General features: G+C 39.9%; 1 protein-coding gene across 2 annotated transcripts in view; it reads right to left on the bottom strand.

Moving 5' to 3' along the window:
- The window catches only part of EHF (ets homologous factor), a 31,074-nt gene extending 14,599 nt beyond the window's left edge, over positions 1–16,475 (bottom strand). Inside the window, exon 1 of one of the 2 annotated variants that reach the window (XM_009069570.1) lies at positions 16,395–16,475. The gene's annotated coding sequence lies outside the window, so the exon portion shown is untranslated. Of the gene's footprint in view, positions 1–3,178; positions 3,221–16,394 lie in introns of those variants that run through there. The other variant, XM_009069572.1, reaches the window with a different exon arrangement.
- Positions 16,476–16,815: the final 340 nt, after the last annotated feature.

Below are 16,815 nucleotides of genomic sequence, written 5' to 3'. Positions count from 1 at the left end.
GGGAGCTGGGGGTGTTCAGCCTGGAGAAGAGGAGGCTCAGGGGAGACCTTCTCACCCTCTGCAACTCCCTGACAGGAGGTTGGAGTCAGGTGGGGGTTGGTCTCTTCTCCCAGGCAACCAGCAGCAGGACAAGAGGGCACAGACTCAAGCTCTGCCAGGGGAGGGTTAGGTTGGATATTAGGAAGAGATTTTTTATGGAGAGAGTGATCAGACATTGGAATGTGCTGCCCAGGGAGGTGGTGGATTCACCATCCCTGGAGGTTTTCTAGTAACCACGTAGGGTTGGACTTGATGATCTTGGAGGTCTTTTCCAACCCGGTTGATTCTATGATTCTATTCTGGGAAAACTATAAAATTTGAGGATTAGCAAAACACACTTAGGAACTTAGTTTGGTAAATTCACTTATTTAAAAAGAAAATATAATATGCATTTGATATCCAAGTTAAATCTATGGGTCTGAAGTCACATTTACAGAAGCCAACTCAGAATTTCAAGCACTGTGATATGTGGGTTTGCGTATTCTGCAACTTCTGCAGCTTCTGGAATTCTACAGAGTTTTCATAACTGATACTTTTGCAAACAGAAATGTGTCTGGGAATATGTGTACATATGAACTGAAATTGCTTCTGTGTTCAAGCTCCTGCATAATATTGCCCTGAAAATTTAGTACAGGTAAACTTTTGTTTTTCCCTTCTTCATAGCTAATCAAGTGAATTTCCAAACCAAAAAATCCTATGACACTTTGTTTCAGCAACTGAAGCTGTGGATAGTTAAATAAACCAAATGATGTGTCTTGCATAGTTCTTCCACCCCAGCAGTAACCAAAAGCAATGAATGTTAGAGATCTGAAAAGCTGAATTCTGGCAGCCTTTTCCTTAGGTTTGGATTTCAGTTCTTTTCCTTTCAAATATTCTCCCCCTGTCACAGTTGCTCTTCACGGTATCCCTAAACAACATTAATAGTATTTTCAGATCATGTGCATGGAACTTGCTCTATAATTTAATCAGTCGGTACATCCCATTTCGGAAAGCTATATAAGTTATCTCAATCAGAATAACTTAATTAATTTCCAGGATCCTCTGTGGGATAATTTGTGCATGAGAGGGAAAATTTGCAATATGATATTAATCACATAAACAGCACTGGATTTTGCTTTAACCCAAACTTTGCCAAAGTTCTGTGTATTACTCCAGGGATGGGTTTTTTGATGTCTTAAAAACTGTCAAGTCACTTCCTTTATCTTAATGAAAGGGTGTTCTGTATTTGGAAATCATTCTAGCACTTTGCTCGGGAGTATAAAGTCCTACTAACGTAATTTCCACACCTTTTCTCGGAAGCATGCGGCATTATGCTCAAGAATATTATCTGTGTGAAAACTAAACTCTGATTTTCTCCATGTCATCCTGTATGTGCCTTTCTTTGCTAAACGTTCACAGCAGATTTATGCTTATAGCAGTGTCTCATCCCATACTTGGAAAGATTCTGAATCAGGATATTGGGAGCACCGTGTTCTTCACTAGTTTAAGGCCAAATCCTCAAATCTCTCTGGTGTACACACAAACCTGTTAAAGGGTGTGAAACCTCAAGGGGAAGGACACCTAATATGTTCAGTTTTCTTTTAATTATATTCTGCGTATCAAAGTGAGTGGTGGAACTAATGAAGCCTGGTTTCCTATGAATGTGTATCTTGTGGTTGGGTTCTCTAGTGTCTAGTAAGATGTGAGTACTGATTGAAGTTTTTCCCACGGTTGGGGCATTCATAATATCTCATTGTCTCAAAGGAGTGAGCTCAAGAGTCACTCTTTCTTTCAGATCGAGTATTAATGGATTTTTCCTTCTGTACTTGGCAGCCAGTTTCCATTAATCCCATAAAAACTTCATATCTCTGAGACTTCTACCCCCATATCGAATTTAATTAAAACTGGTGATGAAACTCAAGGACTGTTACAGGCCAAATGCAAAAGGCAACACAGGCTGAATAACCACACGAGCCTCATTTCCTCAGGAAACCACGGCAAAAAGGGATTTTAGCGGAACCGAGATTTTGGAAATTAATATTGAGATCTTGAGATCTGCCTCTCTACTGAGACATGGTACATTATAAATATGAAATATCATGTGTGTATATATACTCATGTATTTTTATACACATCCATAGACATATATGCCTCTGTGTTTGTGCACTTCAGTATCATAGAATCATAGAATTTAAGGGTTCCTAAGAATCACTAGATCAGGTTGCTCAAGGCTCATCCAGCCTGGCCTTGAACACCACCAGGGTCGGGGCAGCTACCACATCCCTGGGCAACCTGTGCCAGTGTCTGTACACACATTTCCATTCTGGTCCACTGAAGAGGTGCTGTTTCTGGAGTAGAGTCTTATAGCACTACTAGGAATATTGCACAGATATGAGAGGAAGCAAATAACACTTTACTCGATCAGCACAGTTAAATATAACTGTGCACTGGTGTTCAGCAAAATTCCTTCTACGGAGAGGGTCCTATGAGAAGGGATGAATGCATTAAAAAAAAAAATCTTTCATCTACATTCAATATATCAGGTGGTATTCAAAGACCAAACTGTGAAGTGAAAGCTCTCACTGGAGTCTGAAGGAGCTTTGGCCAACCCAGTAACTTGGCAGTAACAGGAGGACAATTTCTCTACTCCTCTTGTCTTCCTTGACCACCTGACCACTCTGAGTAAACAGTGGTAATGGAAAGAGCAAGAAGCCATGTCCTGCCCATGGAGCAAATCCAGCATTGCAGAAAAACATATTTACAAATCCTTGAACCTTGAACACTGCATAATGCACCCTATGCAAATTATTTTATTGCACTACAGGTGTGCTCTGAAAATAAATTACTCTGATCCCCATTTCCACATTCAACCCAATGAGAATTAACATCCATATAATGAGTTTCTCCTTTCTTTGAACCAGAATCTTTCAAGAACAGCTCATATTAAATGACAGGAAAGTTTTGAACGCAGCATGACAAGGCAAATAAGAAGTACAGAGCGAGTGAATCCTTGAGTAGTACAACCAGAGTGATTGTTCTGGCATCAATTTCTATTGCTGCTTATGTCACAACTCTGAACTGAACTAAGGAGGGGGAGAGCCCACAGGGGAAGGGGACCTGCAGTCCTGTCATTTGTAAGGCCATGCACTCCATGCAAGACACAAAAAACGATGTCTAAGGCAAAACTGACTGAAACTACTAAGCCACGACTCCACCTGTAAGCTATGCCAAGTCTAAGAGTGACTTCTAGCTGAGACAAGCTCAGTGCAGGTCCTCCTGGCGTGTCCAAAAGGGTGGATCTTTTTTGGCGTATTTACCTATGGGATTCTTCCCCATTTTTCCCCTTTTACCATCATGGCTGAACTTCAAATGTAGATTTCACCTGGGTCTATTTTCTTTGAAGTGTGTTATGTACACAGTGAAGACACAATCCCTGCTTTTCAAGGCTTGGAGTTTATGGAACAAGTATCTACAGAGTATGTTAAATATTTTAGATCATTACTGCATCTTGGATTACAGTCAAAGACTGAAACAGTAATCTAAAATAAATAATACCAAGTGATAATTGCAACTGCAGAGTAACAAAATCTGGATTTTTAATCCTTTTCTTGAAAAATCAAAAGACAGATAAGTAGGCAGAGTTTTCAAGACATTGGAAACAAAGGACATGTACAACAAAGCACGTGGACTTGTACACATACGGCTACTTCGGAAACATAAATGCATTGTACTTGTAATGTATAGGATCAATTAGCTGCTTTGCATTCCAACCATCTATTTTACATTTCCAGTGGTGGTAAGGGCAGGCATAAACTGAATATATGAATGTTGAAAGCCTATTTGCATGTTACTGTGAGCTTTGGGTCTTCTGTTTTGTTTCATTTGGGGTTTTTTCACCCTTTCATTTAATGAGTATTACTGCCAGAGCTCTGGGGTCTTAGAGCAAGTCAGTGTGCCCATACATACAGTTATGGCTGACCCAAAGATTGCCCTGTGATCTTTATCTGCTTAATTTGCAAAGGTCTCAGGTTCACGCTGGGTGTCTGTGCCAATCTCCCAGATAAGATATCATCCTCGCCACGGCTCACTTTCAGATGTGACCTTTTCTGCAGCGTGTTAGCATTTCTTCTGCCCATGTAGATCCACATGTAGCCAATGACCCACTTCCTTGTTTCCATTCCTTTGCTTTAGTGCCTATAAAGCAGAGAGAAGCCTCAAAAGAAGCAACTCATCTGCAGGCTGATTACTCTTAGGGATCCCCTTCACAACAAAAATGCTCAACTTCAGACCTGCAAGGTACCTGTAAGGTACCATTCAGGTGACAGACTATACAGTTTGACCTGTTTGATTATAACCTCAAGACTCACCCCTAACAGAATAGCGAAACTCTTAGAAAGCTTTGAAGAAAATTCATACGCAGAAACACTCTGATCACACTCAATATTTGTTGTCAAACATGCTGAGTGTTTGATGCATTTCATTTTTAGTTCACCCTATGTACCTTTGGGCCACAATAACAAAAAGTGTTTACTGAATCACGTTGCGAACGTGAAGTTCAAGGAATCATTTTTATAACAAATTTTTCTAAATGATCTCCAAAATTCTTTGTATTCAGGATTCCATCTTGGGGTTTTGGGGCCAATCTTTTCCTTTCCTACACCTCTCTGAAGTGAACGTTCCTTTGCTGCTTTATTTTTGGTGTATATAGCTGTGGTTCATATGCATAAACCCACCTTTGCATGTGCAAAACTGACTCTTGGTGAGCTTTCAGAGACTACATTGAGACCTTGATCATTTACTGTTGTGGGCTTTTGGAAAGGAAGAGTTTGGTTTATTCTTTTGTTTTCTTTGAACCTTGTATATTAAATGTATACATGAAGGTAAACTGAAAGACCAGAAAAAGGAAGATGAATAGAAAAGGAGTGTTTAACATTTACCTACATTACAGATAGGATCATGATAAACAAAATCAAATAAAGCTTGATTGGAATATTTTATTACTGATCTTATTTTCATGATGCACTACAAGGCAACTTTTGTAAGAGATATGTGGTGGTTGTTTTAACATGTTCATATGGATGCCTCAAAATCTTGCATATATATTTCAACTAAAGAGAAGCTTGGGTAGAAAAGTTAGGATCTAGATCTGTATCTAAGCTATCCCTCCGCTCCAGGGTTTGGGTTTGGTTCTTATCTCTCTTTTAATGTTGTAATTTAAAGACAAAACCATAGTTCAGTTTCCTTTTTGAGAGAGAACAAAGTTCACTTTATGAATGCAAAAAAAAATCAAATAAATTACTTGATGATATGCTAAATCTCATAGGTTGTTTTTTCTCTGACCCCTTCTTTTCTCAATAATCTTCATATGAACTGACTTCAATTTTCGAGGCAGTCATTAGGAAAATCAAAATAAAAGGGAGAATTTTAAGAGTCTTGTTTGTTTGTTTGTTTTTCTAAATCAGAAGCAAACAGAAAGCCAACTGTGAACAGAGAGTCCTCAAGGCATAGATGTGTCTGACAGTGCTAACTACCAAAGGTTTGTAGTTCTGCAAATTTTGCCCATAGTTGTGTTACCTTAGCAAAGGAAACAGTGAAATGAAACCTACCACTTCACAAGGATCCAGTGTTTTGGATCCATGTTCTCATGTCACATCACAGGCTAGATGTGCATCTTCTAGCCAAGCCACTGGATTCTGAACACAAAAAATTTATTATCAGCATTTATTTTACTCTCAAAAAACTCATTCTTTTTTTGCAGAAGTTCTGTGCACAGATTTATATAGTATTAGTGAAGTTGCTAGTCATAAGGCTAAGACAAAAGTGAGCCAAGAAAAAGTTTTATGTCTTGTGATAGATGTTTGGGTCATATTGGCATTAGCATAATCTTAGGATGTTTAGAACAAGTAGATACTCTGAAAGCTGGCAATAAAAAAGGTGCTTTTTTCTATTTGTTCAGAGCTGGCTTTGACTGGTGCATGGCACTGCTTTCATTACTGTCTGCTCCACCTCAGCAAGTTCATGATAATTTGGGTCAACCAATTTTTCCTGAATATTTAGAAGTCATTTGCCATAGATTCATCAAGCTAGCCTCAGGGATACAGAGTCTTGGAAACACAATAATGGGAAAAACTGCCTTTGCTCTTTATTCTTCTTTCAGCACTTAATACCACACCTCATGGAACAACTCTACACCTCCTTTCATGTCCTTCCTATCTCTCTGGTACATCCTTCCTCTAACCAGGAGCCAGCTCATCTCCCTAATCTACTTTTGCTAAACACCTTTCTTTTGCTTACAATATACTAAATATACAAATGGCCAAAAAGCACTCTAGATGGCCCTGTAACTTGACAAGCCACACGTCTCTAATTACGCACGAACCTCATCAGCTAACAAAATATTACCATCATGTTCTAACACCTTCTCCTTTTCCCTTGGCTCTGATTCCCCAACCACTTCCCTCTGCCTTCCATGACAACTTCTCTTTGCATTGCTTTAAAGACTAACAGCATATTGAGGGAACTGTTTTCCATACTGCTAATATAGCCCGTGTGACTGTTCAGTTGTTACTGAGTAATGACAATAATAACAATAATAATTGTGTTTGTATTCATGTTTGGCTCTCATTAGGTGCTGAATTGCTGCTGACATAACAGCCACTCAGATATATGCTGCTGCAGCAGTCAGTATTTCATATGGAAGTTTATTTTAGCCACTATCAGCACCAGCATTTCTCCTTTGTTATGGCACTAGTTTGGTTCTCAACAGTAACAACCACTAATTTGCCTACTAAAATTTTATTTTTTTACATGTTTTTTTTTTTCTCTTTTCCCTCTGCTTGAAAACTGCAGGGTTCCTCCTTGGGGTTGGTTTCTGAGTGAAAACTAACCAGAATAAGGAACATGAGTTGGAGATCCAAACCAGGAAAGCGTTGTGGGAAAATGTGTAAATTTTCCCTTTGGGACTAGTACACTTGACATTAATTGATTCATTCAATCAACAAACTGATTGTCCTTCTTTATTAAATATATAAGGGTCACAGCACAGACTATCTAGGATGGAATCCAACTACCTTCCTCAAGGACTAACCCTATCAATAAGGTTCATACCCTATTACAACCCACTACCTGACTAACCACAATCTGATCATGCTCTTTTGCTGACACGATAGCAAAAGCACATTTCAAAGAGGAGATGTAGCAGACACAGTGCACAGTTCACGATGGGAAGGATCATTCTGTGCAGCTGACAGGAGGGTTTACATGGCTAGTAACTCCTCTGCCGCGTTCCATAGTACCAGGCTAGGACTCGTTGTTCCCACCTATGTGATAGTTCCATCCAGGATGCTTGTTTGCCCTGCATTCCTCTCCAGACTACCCAGTATCCCAAGGTGGGCAGCTATTTGCAAAGGAAGGTGTACCCAAATGAGTGGCTATCACTGAAATAGTTCAGTGGAGCTCACTGACCCTGTTTCAGAAAGCTGCTGTCAGACCATTACTTTGACTGCTACTCAGTCTTGCATGTTTGTGTGGTTTTACTGAACATTTACTTGGACCCCAGCAATATCCATGTGGTTTCTTCATATTGTATTTGTTGTGAAAAGAATAAGAGACTGTAAGACCACTTCCCTAGCATCCCACTCTACTGGCTACCCCTGGGTATAGCAGCAGGCTCACTTGTCCCTGACAACCAGGTCTTTGAGGAAACCCAGAGCCTCCTGAAGCCACGTGGCACTGGGACAGTAGTTTATATATATGTTGTGGCTCATTTATGCTCCCTGCCTTCATTAAAAGCCAGCAGAAAATGGGGGAATTAAATTTCCTTGCTCTGCATCCACCTTCTATAGGTGGAAGGTGGTGGATTCACTGTCCCTGGAGGTTTTAAAGATGAGACTAGATGTGGCACTTAGCGCCATGGTCTAGTAACCACGGTAAGGTTGGACTTGAGGATCATGGAGGTCTTTTCCAACTCGGTTGATTCTATGATTCTATGTAAGTCAAGTAGTTGTGGGAAACAAATGTCTCCCCACCTCTGCAAAAGCCAAAGAACAGCTTCCTCATCTCTCCTGCCTGTGGTTAGAGGAGCAACACTTCCGTGGCGTCGCTCCTTCTCACCTGGCACAGCGAGAGCTGCCCATCCTGTTTCCATTGATTTCTCCAGTGGTTGCGTTAAACAATACAATGGAGTATTTATGTGTCAGTGTTAGGAGCAGGTTATTAAGTAAAACCCACCGTAAATAGAGCCGTTAATTCAGTTGCTGGCATGGCTCTGTGTTATCTTCTCAATACCTCCCAGAGGGTATTAGTCTTACCCTTTCATTTGAGTTGGCAGCGGAGTTATTTTTTTGCACCTGCTGCTCGACTCCGATAACAACACAGGTCAGCTTTGATTTGTTGGAATATAAACAAAAAAAGCAAAGCTGGGCATCTGCCTCCACAGCCAGGGCTGGTTTGACAATAGAGCCCTTCCCATGGGGTTTGGTACAAATGTACTCTTTCAATTCTTACACGAACATTCTCGTGCTTCATAAATAGTCCTTTGCTACAGAACAGCCTGGTGTCGGAAAAGAGCTCAATACCATTCTTTTCCATCAACGTAAACCTCAACCAGTCAATGTAACATACTGTTCTAAGACCAAAATCAGAAGAGGCATCGTACAAAATACACAAAGGAAAATCAGCTAAGACACAGTGGTTCAAAAACTACCAGGAAAGAATCATAGAATCATAGAATTAACTGCGTTGGAAGAAACCTCAAAGATCATCAAGGAGCAGCAAATGAAGTGTAAACAGTAAAGGAACTTTCTTGAGAGGTAAAGAAAACCTGAAGGACTGGGAGGGTTTGCTTTCCCATATGAACTGCACACATTCCAACCCTTAATCTACAATTCTACTAAAAAGTTGAGTCCATGGGAAGTACTCAGCTGGGAACTGAGTTACTTTTCAGTTCTTCTGAAAATTAAGCCTGTAGGGCTCATCTACTCTAATAGCATCTGTGGTGATGGAAAGACTCCTGAAACACTGACAAACATAGAGCGGAGAAGGAATCCATAGACAGCAAAGGCAGTAAACAGCACAAAGCACAGAAATGAAGGAACTAGCATTACATCCATATTACAAATAGGAAAACTGAGGCACAGAGCTGAAATTATTCACTTAAGTCATATAACAAGCCAATGGAGAAGTCAGTCCAACTCATATCTTCCAGCTCAACCTCCATTGCTATCCATTGCATCACATCTCCAGCAAATCTTTCAACACATGGATGAGTTAGGTTGATTGTGGGTTTTTCTGAGGGCAGAGAGAAGGTATTAACTAAGGGAAAGAATTTTCCATAAAAAAAAGAGACCTGTTCAGACTGAAACCAAGATTCTTCTATGCATCATAGTTATTATGTGACTAGTAGAGATTTGAATGATAAGTTAGCCAAACAATTAGATTTACACTTGAAGCAATCAAAAAAGTTTCCCTTGACCTACATATGATCCTGTAAATGAGCGAGAAATTCCTAAGCAGAGCTGGCTGAAATTCAAAATTTCTGTTCTGTGGAACTGTGGCTATTTCAAGGGGGGCTTTTTCTTCTTCTTCTTTTTGTTTTCTTTCTCTTTAATCACAGTGAAAGAAAGGAATTTTAAAAAGAAACTTCCCTGGCAACAGGGAATCAACTGACATGTAAAAACCTATATTCAAGCTGTCCAAGTATCAAAAGTGCAACTCAGTCACTAATGCAGAATTGTTTGCAAAAGGCAGAAAATGTGAAACACCGAAGTAAGGTGTTAGTGCAAGCAGGCAGTAATGTCACCACAGAGCAGCTGTGCTGGAAGCAATAAACTTGCCTAACATGGCTGTTGTGCATATGGTGACCAGGGAACCCTCTCCAGAGCCTAACCACAGCAATCCCGACACGCAGGCAACCTTCGCCGACTGCCAGATCTGACTGTCCCAAACACATACGATGTGAGATTTGCAATCCTGTTCCTCCTCTTTCACCGATTGCTTCTATTTCTTCTCTTCCTCCTTATTTCTTTTATTTCTCTCTTTTTGTTTCCTATTTCTCCTCTCTTTCATTTTTTGCCTTGTAATTAGTCAGACTGGCTGACCTGGACAAGGAAGCTTCTTTCAATATAATCATAAGCCTGTAACTAGCAAAACAGACAAAAATATCATCTTCAATTATCTACCTGTGGCACAAGAGTACCAGGTATTACAGCAACTGCAGAGTTTATGGCTGGTCTCTAGGAGGAAGGCTGAAGGAGTCAGAAACAGGGAAAAAAACTTCGTTTCCCTCACTTATTTTTGCTTCCCTGTACAAGTATGTGTTTCAGTCCCCAAACAAACCTGGAACAGGTTCCACTAACAAAAACAATAAAAATATTTCTGGACTATTTCAAGCAACTATTTACCTCAAAAAGAGATTTATTACTATGGAATTATACCAAATTTAACAATGTTCTAGGAAAGGAGAGTTAGCACAGATCCTTTTATCGGCTATTTTCAGGTGTCGGGGAGGTTTTTCTTCCTTTGTTTTTAATGATTAAATCTCCATTAGATTTTTAATATTGAAGATATGTGATAACATAAAGAAGGTTGATGCCTTGGTCCTGCTGCTTGTAGCGAGGGGTTTGTGGAAGGGCAGCCCTGGGCACACCAGCTCTCAGGCCATACTGCTTGAAATTCGGGCAAATATTTGAATTCCTATTTTTAAAAGTAAAGTAAGAAAACCTGTGCAGGAGGTAAGGCATGTGCAAGTCTTATAAGAAGCACCTGAGGGAAGTGGAGCTGTTTAGCTTGGAGAAGAGGAGGCTCAGGGGAGACCTTATCACCCTCTACAACTCCCTGAAAGGAGGCTGCAGCAAGGCAGGGGTCAGTCTCTTTTCTCAGGTGAGAAATGACAGGATGAGAGGAAATGGTCTCAGGTTGTGCCAGGGGAGTTTAAATTGGGTATTAGGAAAAATGTCTTCACTGAAATGGTTATCAAGCATTGGCACAGGCTGCCCAGGGAAGTAGCAGGGTCTCCATGCCTGGAGGTATTTAAAAGACATGTAGATGTGGCATTTGGGGACTCGGTTTAGTGGTGGACTCAGCAGTGCTGGGCTACTGGTTGGACTCAATGAACTTAGAGACCTTTTCCAGCCTAAATGATCCTCTGATTCTATGTACTTGGTGTGAGTGTATGCGGATTGGAAGCAGCTACAGGCAGACTAAGAAAATTTACTAGATTGACTCTCATCCAAAATCATTTAGTCATTTGAGACTGTAAAAGAAGGAAGAGAAATTTCTCCCTGTTGTTGCAAAGTATTACAGCTCCACCATAAAAAGTCTTACGAAGGGTAAGGATATCGGCAAGTCACTAAATGGAGGAAAAACTATATCTATTTCGTTTTGTACATGCAACTTTTGATAAGTCTGTAAGGATATCTTACTCATCTAATCACCTATTAATTCAGTCTTCTAAACCTTTTTCATCTTCCTCTGCCAGGGCAGGTGCCTGGGAATATTAAGAAACTTTTACATGAATACTGTGTTAGACGGCACCGCAAAAGAGATGAGAACAGCACCCATGAATGTGTCAGAATTTGACTCCCTGATAAAGCCCCTCCAATCTATGAGACAATTGCTTAACCAAGCATACTTTGAAAGTGCCTCATCAAGATGCAAGCTGCTAAACTGTTGTGTAATAATAATTACATGTTACAGTAAAAATCATTAAGAAAGTTTGGGGTTAATCATTATATCATGGACTTAGTCTGATTCCTGACCATAGCATCTTGGGCAGCTTTACATGGGTTCTTTAATTACATAGCAGTATAAACTAGTTACCTACTCCCTGCTAAATGAAAGAAAACCAAGGACAGCTTTAAAAAACAAAACCAATTCTTTTTATGATGGCACTAGTAATTTGGGCATCAGAATATATTTTTTACACATAGTTGCTTAATTGTTGCAGACTTGTAGGGGCCCAGGAGACTATTCTAGCTATATCTTATTGTGAGCTGAGAAAATATCTCAAGTGTTTATGTTTGTATCCTTCCTCCATAATAGGAAGGAAATTTTATTCTATGTATTTGCAGATCCTTTAACTAGAATTACTTTCTTTTCACCGCCTCAAAGCAATTCTCTTTTATTGCCCCAACTTATTGGTCTATAACCAGTGATTATGCAGCTCCAACTAGCTGTTTTGTCTACTGGTTCTCATACTCTTTCCTGTGAAGGACATTTCACAAGATCAGCAGAGGAATAGGTAATGATAACCATGTGCAATGTCAGCTTTGGAAAGGGAGCCTTTGAGGCTCTTCCTCAGAGGGAGACATGCAAAATGCCAAATGCCAGTGGATTGCTTCACTGGCTACATGACTCCATGTTTACTCATTCTCACCCATCTGTAGACCAATGACCAACAAACGTCCCAAGCATTTTAGGCATTCAGTGAGGGATTTGGTGCAAGATGCATCCCTGGTAGAGCTCAAAAGAGCTCTCATACTGAGAAAGGCTCCTGATTACTTCCACAGAAACCAAATGAATCCTCATTTTTTGTATACCAGCTGTGAGAACAAATCCTTCTTTGCTCAGCCTTTCGACTAGCAGGTGTTACTCATGAATTTCACCATTACCAAGTTTGCAATCTGCCCCTTTCTTGAAAACTTACTGAAATACATCCTCAGTTCATCAGGGACCAAAATAAATTTGAGCTGCAGAGTGTGCTGAAGGCAGGGACAGGGAGAAAGAAAAGCAGATGTTTGTGATGGGAGACCTCGAAGCGCCCTTGAACACTAGGCTGGCTGAGCGACTGAAGCCTGAGCGCTTTGCTAAAGATGGTGTTGGACTCCACCAGTGCTCACAAGGCACTTATTACTTGGAAGAAAATTCCATGATTTTATGGTTGAAAATTCAATAATAATGAAGCTGTGAGATTGGGCAGAGACTTTACTTCGCTAAGCGTCACAAACTAGTCAAGCTACAAAAATAGTTAGCGTTTTTGTTCATTTCCTCATGTACAGCAAAGCCTTTATATTTGGTTCTACCACATCCTAACATTGTGTGTCATCAGCAATGACAAATGACCACAAAGTTTGTGACCCTTTTGGAATGCCTAGACCTCAACATGAATACCTAGTTTACCACCGTAGTAAGGCTGATGAGAAAGAGAACACTGCAGGACCACAGAAAATCCCATAGAGGGTGGGCACATTACCCTCAGAATAAGAAGGGGTCATTCATCTCTAGCTATATCTTAGTTTCAGCACACTGACCAATTTTTAAGCCAGACAGGTCTGTCCTGTAGCACCCACTTTCCAGCCTGTCTCTCCGTACAGTAGGTCATTGCTCCAATTCACGGGCATGGTATTCATAGTGTTGCAGAAAGAGCTCAGACACTTGTGTGGGGATTGAATCTGAACAAGTAAACAGCAATAGAAAGCATGTGACTGTAGAAACCATAGAATAGACCCAGACCCATCCACTGTAGTCAGTGAAAATTTTTCTGCTTCGGTCCTGAGACTAAGTTAGACATATTTCTAAAGAGCATGGAAGGGGTGAACAAGGAAGGAAAGGTAAGCGCCGATTCTGGAAAGGTGTCATGGCTCATGGGCAGCTCTCTGAGTACACTGAGTCAATAAAACCATTAATCCTCTTCGGTGAGAATTGTACATAAATACACACTTCTTCAGCAGGTGTAGAATTCCATCCTCATAGGGTATTTTGCTGTGAATTGCTGTGGGACGGGTGAACATGTCACTCCTGTCTGAACACAAACACACCTACAGAAATCCTTTTTCTTCTCTAATCTCTCTTCATCTGCGTCTCTGGAAGATTTTTGGTTTTTAGTTTGATCTCTTTCCATTGCAATTTGCTGCCTTGCACCTCCCAGACATACCAAGTACAGATGTTATCAATAAAATTCATTGGGAATGAGAAATAAATTAAGGAAGTTCAATAGGATCCAAATTATTTGATTTTTTCTTTATCCCACTGTCCTATTGTCTTTTCCTACCACTGCCAAAACCCCACAATACCCTGGGAATATCTAAAATAATATGAAATTACTATGGCAATACCACAGTGTATTTTCTTGGGTGACAAGAGGGTAATAATATCCCATGTTAAAAGACCACATTCTATTACCTGATCTCACCACGACTGGGGTAATATATGGTTGTCACTCTATACATTGCTGCAAAGGGCTACCTAATTTCTGCCCAGAAAACAAAACATTATTCTGGTCTGATATGAGAGCCTTTAATTCTATGACTTGGGAGAAAGTATACTTGTTTTGACCATGCTTATAGGCTTTACAAATGACACTCAGAGTAGGAAAAAAAAGGAAAAACAAAATGCAAGGAAACATCGACTCTACTAATGTTAATCTTTCCTCTGCAGGTAGGGCCAATGCAGAAAGGGGAGAAGGGTGTCTGGAGGTCAACAGCTCTAAGAAAGCCCCTGAATGGGAATTCCATGTTTATTGACTCATAATACCTCTGTTTGGCACTGCTGTTCCTATAGACTCTGTCCCATCCTGACATCCATGGTGAAAAATTAGAGGAGAGTGTTGAAGTGATTAAAGGATGGAAAAGCTTACAGTGGAACAGGTTGAGATTATAGGGGTGTTCCCTAGGTTTTCTCCATGAGAGGGAACAGCCTTTGGAGCTCAAACTACCACAATTATCAAAGAGTAGGCTAAGAAAGGACTTGTCTCCAGCTAACTACACAAGGAACAGAAATTTGCCACTCAGGGGAACTTCACACTAACCAGCAAAAGACAACAAAATCAGGTGGCTAAAAGTTAAACCTAGACTACAACAGACTGAAAATCAGATAAAATATTTTTAGAGGAATGGTATTTAATTGCCGCGGCACTTAAAAAAGTTCTGGTGAATTTCCCATCATTTGACATCTGCATTTTTTTTACAGACTGGAAGTTTTCTAGAAGATAAGTTCTATGTCAAGCCACCTAATCAACTCTGGAAAATTCTGGCAAGTCCTATGTTGTTATTGCAACAATCACTTGGTTTTGAAAACTGTAAGGGCCAGGAATTAAACTGTCATTGTGATATTTATAAGCGAAACAACTTAATCCTGTTGTTTTTCTAGTTTTAATTGCAACTGTTTTCTTTAGTTTCTGCATTTAAATTAAATATAAAACTGCTAAATTTTCCAGTTCTGATATTTTCTACAGTGCAAAACAGATGTCAGGAAGTTGTCTCTAAGTTCTACCCACAAATTTGCTATCAAAACAAAACTTAAAGGAGTGATTTTCTTTTTTATTCCACTGAAGGTTTCACAAATTACAGGAAATACTGGTGCGAGTTAGATGTATTTAACACAGTGTTAAGTGAGACAAGTACAAATAAAACCACTAAATGCAACTTTTACCTCAAGGTTAATTTCGGTTATTATGAACTTATTTCACTGTCTAAAGAATAGGAGAGATAGGGAAGAAAGGAGAGTTGGATGCACTATAAAAGCAAACATGACATGTATTTTTAGATGAAGTAATCCAAAAGTGCATTTCTGATACAATTCAACGACTCTATAACAATATACACAAGAATAAGTGCCTAAAATGTGTCATGATGAAATGCAAACATTTATCACTCAGTCCATTACACATATTTTACAAAATCAACATAGATTTGTAGCAACTCTTTCCTTACATTCACTTCTACAATTAAACAACTGTGTCTGTACCTTAAGGGGCCAGTTCTGGTTCTATTCAAATAAAATTACCATTGGAACAGAAACAAATTAAACAAGCAAAGACACTGCAGGCCTCACACTATATTTACCTACCCAGTGCCTGTGCTGGGTTCTGTGCAGTGTTTTAGCTTAGAAGGGACTAAGACCGGCAGAACACCCCTCACCACAGAACTGCCAAGAAATTGCCTTGAAGCTGAAACCAAGCCAAATTATAAATGCACTTTAGGATCTTTTGGTATGAACACAATCTCACTATCAACATCCCCATCACTAAAAGCAACAGAAACACTGTCAGCATAAAGAGTCTCCCAGTTTGGCGACACAAGCACTCTCAGTGTTTGCGAGAAAGTCCACTGTTCGGCCCCTGGTGGTACTGAACAGATGACCACTCTGTTGACAAAAGTAGAAGATTTAGGACCCAGAATATTATTAGATACATCATAACTGAAAGGATGGCCCCAATCAAACATAAGCACAACAGAAATATTTAAACAGAAGAAATGAATTCCGAATAGGAATCCAGAAAATTTAAAAGCCTCTTGATTCAATGAGCTTAGCTGCTGTTCCAAAGGGGTAAGAGAGAGGCTCAGTAGGGTGGTCATGAGTCCTGCAGACAATTCTATTCTTTCATTTTTTAAATTTCACTGGTGTTAACTTAAAGGAAATAAATACCCCAAAGACCTTACCTCATTTAGCTGCAGATTCTGGAATGGAAATCCTTAACTGAGGCAATGGGAAAACCGTCTATGGAACAGTAGGTTGGGTAAGCACAGGTACTAGGCTATGTCTACTAAAGACTCCCAGGAGTGAAGATAAATGGATGTGATACTAATTTTAAAACATTTTGCTGAACAATCCAGCAGCCAATAGGGGAATTCCTTAGGTCACTTCCTGTTCATTTGATTGGATCTGCAATGACAACAACCAAGACGAGGTTGAGAGCGTTTGCATAAGGCCAGCTCAGTCCTCAGCATTCAAAGAGAACAGGTCTAACCGGGTTACACACGTGGCTCCAGAACAAAAGAAAAACCTGGTAATGGATGAGGGATTGATTTCTTTGTAGTTGTTTTTTTTAAGACCATCCCTTTTTCTTTTTTTTTTTTTTTT

The sequence above is a fragment of the Acanthisitta chloris genome, unplaced genomic scaffold (assembly GCF_000695815.1).
Source record: "Acanthisitta chloris isolate BGI_N310 unplaced genomic scaffold, ASM69581v1 scaffold7922, whole genome shotgun sequence".
Classification (NCBI taxonomy): Eukaryota; Metazoa; Chordata; class Aves; order Passeriformes; family Acanthisittidae; genus Acanthisitta; species Acanthisitta chloris.
Note: the sequence above shows the minus strand (reverse complement) of the source record. Positions and strands in the feature narration are given on the sequence as shown.